Genomic DNA, 8,807 nt, shown 5'->3' with positions numbered 1-8,807 from the left:
GTGTGTGTGTGTGTGTGTGTGTGTGTGTGAGTTTCTTTGTGGGAAAGGGTTTTTTTTTTTTTTTTTTAATATCCTCATGACTTGTAAATAGGGCCTTGGCTGATTTTCCGACTGGTTTTTAAGAACCTGGAAGGTACCAAGTTTGGTGGGCTGTCTAGGTCTCTGGTTGTCTAGTGTAAGTTAGACTCCAGCCCCCTGTGTGCCAGAGCCGTCATAAGGTTGGTGAAATAAAAAGATGAAGTGCTTTGGGTGTTCTTAGACAAAAGGTATGAGGGAGAAGACACAAACTCACCTCCTGAGTGTTGGCGGCTGGTGTAAACAGATTATTTAATCTTGGGAGAGCAAGGAGCACAGAAACTTAATATAATTGTATGAAGGGAGCAGAAATTCTAGTAAGAGACTATTGTCAGAAGACCTGGGAAGGTATTTCAGAGGGTGCTTTTGTCCTGGCACACAGGTCATGCATTTAAAACGGAAAACGTGGTGTGAGGCTGCTGTCAGCATAAATGGTAACTTCATTTTGCATCGCAAGTGTGGTTTTAAAAAATAAAGAATTGATGCGTAATTTTGATTGGGAGACGGAAGGAGGTCAGAGGGGGAAATGAAAAACTGGTTAAAGTTAATCTTCAAGTCAAGTTTTGGCACAGAATCTTTCTAATAGGAGCTCTAAAAAGATTCTTGTCATCCAGTGTGTGAGTCGAGTGTGAATGAAAAGGAAGATAGATGATGACCTTTGTGTTTGTTAGTAAAACACGGTGTGCTCACCTAGGAAGGGCGGAAACGTACATTGTTTTTATTTTCTTTTGGGTTTTGAATAGTAAAGCTCTTTCTAGAAGTGTGTGTAAATGAGGCGCTTTTTACAGACACAGGATAGCATTGTAGGAATATGCATCAAGGAATAGTACAAAAACCAGCATCACAAGTTAAGAGCCCTTCCTCGCCAGAAAACCTAGTGGATTTTTAAGCGAAGCAGTAATCGTGTGATAAATGTTGTTGTATCCTCTGAAGATAATCGTGCTGTATAAACACATTTTCTCTGGTTCTGAACATGTTATTTCAAAATCACTTTTATGGTCTTCGTCCCCTGTCCTTATATGGTGTATGACTGTATCTCCATGTACCTTACTTTATCTAATTCTGATTTTCTCCTAATTGCCTAATATCTCCCAGTGTGTGGAAAGTATTTATGATTACACTCTGGCTGTTAATTTCTCAGTTAACGTGCGCTCAGCTTTATTTTTGAGCTGGAAGGCGTATAGAAGTCTTATTTAAATTAAGCCCTCTCCCCGCAAGGAGCTTATGGGAAATATAATCCCAAACTAATTGTGTACAGTAGAAAACAGTGTAAACAGGGCTAAATCGGTTTGTGAGTGCCATAGGTGTTTATCAAAGGGACGCCCAGGGATGGCTGTTAAGTCATTGCTGGTGTCTCTGTATTCTCTGGCCAGTATTAAATGTCATAATCCCTTTTTACTCACCTCTCCTCAGTGAAGTAAGGAACAAACCTACTTGTGAGCTAATATATCAGTGCCAGTAAGACCATCAAAGTGGACTTCGGCGTCATCTTCAGTTAAAGGGACGTATTTAAGAAGATGGTTGTGTATTTTCATATGACTGTAGAGGCTTCTATGTTCTTTGAAATATTAAGGACATAACTAAAAATACTCTTTCACTGCTAGAAATGTTTCAATTTAAACAGGGCAGTTTTAAAAACCATCTTTGTATGCTGTTGTCGTTTTCAGTTAATATAAAATTTTGTTTAGTCATCTGTGAGCATATTTGGATTTTGTATTCTTGAGAATATGTAATGCCTACCCCATGTGTGTCACTAATATATATTGAGGATAAATTCAGAGTTTCAAAAGAGGTGTGTCACACCACTAATCTCCTGTTACTACCACTGCATCTAGTAGAGTGAGCAAGAATTGCTTTTCTTTCAGAATATTCTGTGTGCACTTTTTCAGGAGTTATTTTCCTAGGTGAAGGGATTTGTGTGTGCCTTGTTCTAGGCCTGAAATGGCTAAATACCACAGAACAACCAATGATGAACCTTCATGCAATCATCACTCCATAACCAGGTAGAAAAGACATGTTACAGAGAATAGAATAATTAATTTATGCAAAATGTGTTTGATTTTTGGTTGTAAAGAATCCAGAAAAAGAACGGGTATTTGAAATGGTTTTTTTTTCTTCTCTTAGATTATACTTGGCTAGTTCCAGCATGACTGTAGATAATCTCTTACCATTACTCGTAGGTGCTTTTCAGTGAAGCGAGATAAATTGTTTTTCCGTGTTTTAGAAGAACTCTGATCGTGCTGATTTTGATGAATCCAAAAGGCCCAGACTAGCTCTCAATGGTGAATTTTAATCTATGTATAGAGAAAATGGATTTGACTCCTTCTGGGAATGTTTTGGCTCCACTTATTTTGAATCTTTTTTTTTTTTTTTTTTTATGTTTTATTTATTTCTAGGAGAGAGAGAGAGAGACAGCATGAGCAGGGGAGGGTCAGAGAGAGAGGGAGTCACAGACTGAAACAGGCTCCAGGTTCTGAGCTGGCAGTCAGCACAGAGCCCGATGCGGGGCTCGAACCCACAAACCGCGAGATCATGACCTAAGCGAAAGTCGGACGCTTAACCGACTAAGCCACCCAGGCGCCCCTTGAATCTTTTAATAATAAAACTTTTGAAGGTGATTCTTTGACTAGATGTGAAACTCACTCTGATGAGTATGGCAGGTGCTTAGCGCGTCTAAGGCGCCATCAGTAGTTTGCACTGTGGGAACATTGTTTAGTCGTGTGGAAAGGCAGGAGGGAAGCATGCCATTGCCCCCAACTCTGGGTCTCTGTACCCTGTGCGTGCCTCCAGTCACACAGTAGCTACCACACGGCACCCTAATTGCTGGCTTCTTTTGTCTCTTTTACTCTGTATCCCCAGCACCCAGTCGATAAGAACATTCCCCTTTTGAGTTTTTTCATTTATCACCAAATTATATTAGTGACACTGGGAAGTTATGGTCAACGTTGCAGAGGCCGAAGCCTTCAGAAAGTCAAGTGACCGCCCAAGGTTATGATCCCAGACGTGTTCCGCTGGAGCTGTACTCATGCGATTGCTTCTTAGGGGTGCTTTTTTGGTTTTGTCTTTGTCTTAGACATTTTAAAAGAGTATATGAAATGATACAAAACACATTATTAGAGAGAGAACGGGCTATGCCAGGATCATCTTTATTTTGAACCGTTGCTATTTTCTCTGTCTCGAGTGCCCTGCTCTTTCCGCCTTATCCCGAACTCACGAATCTTTTAAGATCTGGCTCATGCTTCTGAGAAGAATTCTAATACGGTTGCAGCAAGCATTGCTGGCGGTGCTGGAGCTGAACATCTGTCTGTCTGCACAGTCCGCACTCCTGGTCTGCAGGGTGGGCGTGCAGTACACCCTGTTGTCCAAAAACATCTCTACCTTCTAGTCCTTTCTGAGCAAAGCGCTATTATTAACTCTTCTTTTTTTTTTTAAAAGCCCAGATTGTTTAAAATCAACAACATGGTTTTTAAATTATTATTTTTTCACCATTTCTTCCTCCTCCTCAGGCTTTACTTTGGGTGTCATTTTCCCTTTTCCCAGTGAACACCTTTGAAGTTCTTTTGGAGGATTGTTAGTCATAAACTTTCTTTTTTAAATCTGAAATAGATCTCACCCGTATTATTCAATGATAGTTTTGCTCAGCCTCCAATTCTAAGCTGACAGTTATTTTCATTCATTGCTCAGAAGATAGTATTTCATGGTCTGCTGATTTCCATTCTGTTCAGAAGTCACCTGCCAGTAGCTAGGTGATCTGTTCCATCTGCCTCTTTAAGATTCTCTGCTTTCTTTAGGTGATGGACTGTTGCTACGGCATGTTTACGTGTGGGTTTCTTTGTTTCCTTCGTGCTTCCTGTGTCTGTGATTTCCTGTCATTAGTTCTGAATACTTAACCAACTTTTTGAAAATAGCCTTGTTTCTGCTCCCTGTAGAGGTTCACTTGGGGAGTAGGATTACATTACATTACATAACTCCTCGGTGTGCCTTAACTTCTCATTCGTTTTTCCCACGGGTTTATTGCCTCTTTGTATTACAAGCCGCGTGATTTGTTTGGACTTATCATCTGTGAATTTATATCTTTCATCACTTCTGGACCTGAATCAATCATTCTGTCTTTAAATAGTAACTTACCTCTGTTCTCTCTAGTGTTTCCAGTGCTCTGATTAGATCTGTTAAAATTTCTCACTCTATCCTACATTTGTCTTAAACTCTCCTTTTTCCCCGTTTCATTGTTTCTCTGTACTATGCAACAGTTTTTTTTAGCTGTGCAACAGTTATGGTATGTAATGTTTAGATTTATCTTTTCGTTGGCTAAATCTCTTTAGCCCTGTGTCAGTCAGTTAATCTTTCTGTTAAATTTGTGTTAAATTGTGGTAAGAAGCACATAACGTGAAATCTACTCAAACTCCTAAGTACAGTATTGTTGACTGTAGGCACAGTGTTGTACAGTGGATCTCCAGAACTTTGTCATCTTGAATGACAAACTTTATACCGTGGAACAGCAGCTCCCCCATTTTCCTCTTTCCCAAGCCCCTGGCAACCACAATTCTACTCTCTGCTTTTGTAAGTTTGACTGCATTAAATGGAATCATGTAACATCAATCTTTCTATGATAGGCTAATTTCACTTAGTGTAGTGTCCTCGAGATTCATCCACAATGTAGCATGGCAGAATTTCCTTCCTTTTTATTGCAGAAAAATACTCCATTGAATGTGTATAACACATTTCTTTATCCATTCATCCATTGATGGACATTTGGGATGTTTTCATACTTGGCGTTTGTGAATAGCGCTGCAATGAATGTGGGATTGCAGATATCTCTTTGAGATCCTGATTTCAGTTCTTTTGAATAAATATCTAGAAGTGAACTGCCAGATTATAGGTTCTGTTTTTACAATTTTTGAGGAACCTCCATATTGTTTTCCATAATGGCCGCACCATTTTACATTCCCACCAACAATGCACAAGGGTTCCAATCTCTCCACATCCTTGTCTGTTTTGGTTTTTGATCATGGCTCTCCTAACAGATGTGAAGTGATCATCTCACTGTGGTTTTGATAGGCTTTCTCTGATCATTAGTGATGTTGGGCATCTTTTCAGATATCTGTTGGCCATTTATATGGCGTCTTTGGAGAAATGTCTACTCGTGTCCTTTGTTAATTTTTTAAGAATCAGGGTTGGTTGTTGCTGTTGTTTTTAAATTGTAGGAGTTCCTTCCATATTTTGGTTATTAACCCCTTTCAGATATATGGTGTATAAGTACTTTCTTCCTTTCTATAGATTGTCTTTTCACTGTGAGGATTGTTTCCTGTGCTGTGCAGCAGCTTTTTTACTTTGATGTAGTCTCACGTGTCTAATTTTTGCCTTGATTGCCTGTGATATTTGTGTTAGATCCACGAAATCATTTCCAAGATCCATGTAATGAAGCTTTTCCCCTATGTTTTCTTTAAGGAATTATACAGTTCAGATGTTATATTTAAGTCCTTAATGCATTTTGAATTAATTTTTGTGTATGATATAAGATAAGAGGTCCCATTTTCATTCTTTTGCATGGGGAGATCTGGCTTTCCCAGCACCATTTGTTGAAAAGACTGTCTTTCCCCCTTCGTGTATTCTTGGTACTGTTATCAAAAATCATTTGACCATATGTATAGAGATTTTTTTCCTGCACTCTCAGCTCTTTTCCATTGGTCTATATGACTGTCTTTATACCAATGGCATACGGTTCAGATTATTACAACATTGTAATATGCTTTGAAGTCCTAAGTGTGAAGGCCTTCATCTTTGTTCTTCTTTCCCAAGGTTGCTTTGAGGAGTGCCTGGGTGGCTTAGTCGGGTAAGTGTCTGACTTCAGCTCAGGTCACGATCTCGTGGGTTCAAGGTTGCTTTGGCTTCAGGGTCCTTGTGGTTCCTTATGAATTTTAGGATGTTTTTTCTTTTTCTGTAAAAAATGGCATTGGGGTTTTGATAGAATTTTGTTGATCTGTAGATCTCTTTGGGTAGTGTGGATAGTTTATCCGTGTTACGTCTTCCAAATCGTAAACTTAGATGTCTTTCCATTTATTTGTGTCTCCTTTAATTTCTTGTAGTGATGTTTTGTAGTTTTCAGTGTACAGATTTTTGCTTCATTAGTTAAGTTTCTTCCTAAACATTTCATTCTATTTTAATGCTATTGTAAATGAAGCTGTTTTCTTAATTTTCTTTAGACCTCATTTGTTGTTAGTGATTTTTATTTGTTGATTTTGTAGCCTGCAACTTTATTGAATTAGTTTATAGTTCTTTTTTTAAATTATTTAATTTGAGAGAGAGGGAGTGCAAACAAGGGCGAGAAGCAGATGGGGAGAGAGAGAGAGAGAGAGAGAGAGAGAGAGAATCCCAACCAGGCTCCATGCTTCTTGCAGAGCCCGACACAGGTCTCCATCCCATGACCCTGGGCTGGGACCATGACTGGAGCCAAAATCAAGAGTCAGCTTTTCAACCTTCTAAGCCACCCAGATGCCCTGAATTCGTTTGTAGTTCTAACAGTTGTTTCTGTTTCTGGGTGGAGGTCATAGGGTTTTCTACATAGAAGATCATGTCATTTGCAAACAGAGATACTTTTACTTCTTACTTTCCAGTGTGTATGGCTTTTATTTCTTTTTCTTGCCTAATTGCTCTGGCTAAGATTTTCAGCACTATGTTGAATATAAGTGGCAAGAGGGGGCATCCTTGCCTTGTTTGTGATCATAGAGGATAAGGTTTTGGTTTTTCATCATTGAGCATGATGTTAGCTGTGGGCTTTTCATATATGGTATTGATTATGTTGAAATAATTACCTTCTATTCCTCGTTTGTTGAGAGTTTTTTTTTTTTTGTGATGAAAGGGTATTGAATTTTGTCAAATACCTTGTCTGCATCAATAGAGATGATCATGTGATTTTCATCATTTACTCTGTTAATGTTAATGACACTGATTATCTGTGTTGAACCATCCTTGAATCTTAGGGATAGATCCCACTTGGTCATCATGTATGATTCTTCTAATGTGCTGTTAAATTTGGTTTGCTAATATTTCATCTAGGATTTTTGCATATATATTCATCAGGGTTATTGGCCTGTGGTTTTCTTGTAGCATCGTTTTTTGGATTTGGTATTAGAGTAATGCTGGCTGGCCTCATATAGTGAGTTAGAAAGTGTTTCCCTCTCCTCAATTTTTGGAAAAATTTTAGAAAGATTGGTGTTAATTCTTCTTTAAATGTTTTATAGAATTTACCAGAAAGCCATCTGGTCCTGGGCTTTTCTTTGCTGAAAGTTGGTTGATTACTGATTCATTCTCCTTATTAATATAGATCTGTTCAGATTTTTCTTTTTCCTCACAGTTCAGTCTTGGTAGATTTTATGTTCTTGCGAATTTCTCCATTTGTTCTATGTTATCCAGTTTGTTGGCATGTAATTAAGGCAGTTTCTTACAATCCTTTCTAATTCTATGGCAGCAGTTGTAATGTTTCCTCTGATTTTATTAGGTTCTTCTCTCTCTCTCCCTCTCTCCCTCTCTAGTCTGGCTAGAGATTCTTTCATCTGTTGATTTTTTTCCCCAAAAAAACAACTCTTTGTTGACTTTAAAAATTTTTTCTGTTCTGTATTTCATTTATTACCTCTATAATCTTTATTCTAATTTCCTTCTAGTTTTGGGCTTAGTTACTAATTTCTTTTTTCTAGTTCCTTGAGGTAGAATTTGAGAGCATTCTTTTTGTTTTCTAATGTAGGTCTTTATTGCTGTGAACGTCCCACTTAGTACTGCTTTTGCTACATCCTGTAAGTTTTTGTATATTCTTTTCCTTCTTTCTTTCTTTTCTGGTTTGTTAATACTGTATTGATGCCCATGCTCAGGCCTTTACCCTTACTTCCCCTGTAGGCATAGCTGCTGTTTCCATGGCTGCTTCTTGGCCTTCAGGTTTTCATCCTTGTTCAGCAGGGCGTGCATGGCATGTGTCTTCAGCCACAGATCCGGGGGCTTGTACTTCCCATCCCTGTAGAATTTCCCGAGGTTCTCTTCCTGAGGCTGGTCAATGGTGGTGAGAACACGGGTGGCGGATTTGGAGACAGCTTGGATCTTGGAGAGCTTGGAAGCCAGGCCACCTATCTCCAACGCGCAACTGGGACAGCTCCACATTCAGGTCTCCCATCTGTTCAAGTAGCGCCCGCTCCTTGCCGCCAGGGTGTGGCGCCTTCACCTTGGCTGTGACTGCACAGTCTGCCTCTGCTGCTGGAGGAAGAGGATTGTATATTGCTTTCATTTGTTTCAAGATATTTTCTCATTTCTGTCTTGATTTCTTTTGGACCCAGTGGTTGTCCAAGAATATGTGGCTTAATTTTCATATATTTCCCAGGCTTCTTCTGTTCCTGATTTTTAAGGTGCACACCATTAGTTTGGATAAGATACTGGGTATAATCTCAGTGTTATTAAATTTGTAAGAGTTGTTTTTTACCTAACATGTGCCCTATCGTTGAGAATTCCTATTTACATTTGAGGAAAATGTGTTCTGCTGCTGTTCAGTGAAATAATTTGAATGTCTGTTAGGATCTTTCAGTCTGTAGTGTTGTTCACATCCTCAGTTTTCTTCTTGCTATCCGTCTGGATGTTCTATCCATGATTGAAAACGGGATGAGGAAATTTCCAACTGTTACTGTGTTGCTGTCTATTTCTTCCTTCAATTCTGTCAATGTTTGTTTCATATATTTTAAGCGTTCTGACGA

The 8,807-nt window shown here is 38.9% G+C and overlaps 1 pseudogene; it reads right to left on the bottom strand.

Moving 5' to 3' along the window:
- Nucleotides 1-7,950: 7,950 nt before the first annotated feature.
- LOC120244209 lies at nucleotides 7,951-8,347 on the bottom strand (annotated as a pseudogene).
- Between the last annotated feature and the right edge of the window lie 460 nt (nucleotides 8,348-8,807).

The sequence above is a fragment of the Hyaena hyaena genome, unplaced genomic scaffold, assembly GCF_003009895.1.
Source record: "Hyaena hyaena isolate Hyena2069 unplaced genomic scaffold, ASM300989v1 scaffold_374, whole genome shotgun sequence".
NCBI lineage: Eukaryota > Metazoa > Chordata > Mammalia > Carnivora > Hyaenidae > Hyaena > Hyaena hyaena.
The sequence above is the reverse complement of the archived record's forward strand: the minus strand, read 5'-3'. Positions and strand labels throughout refer to the sequence as shown.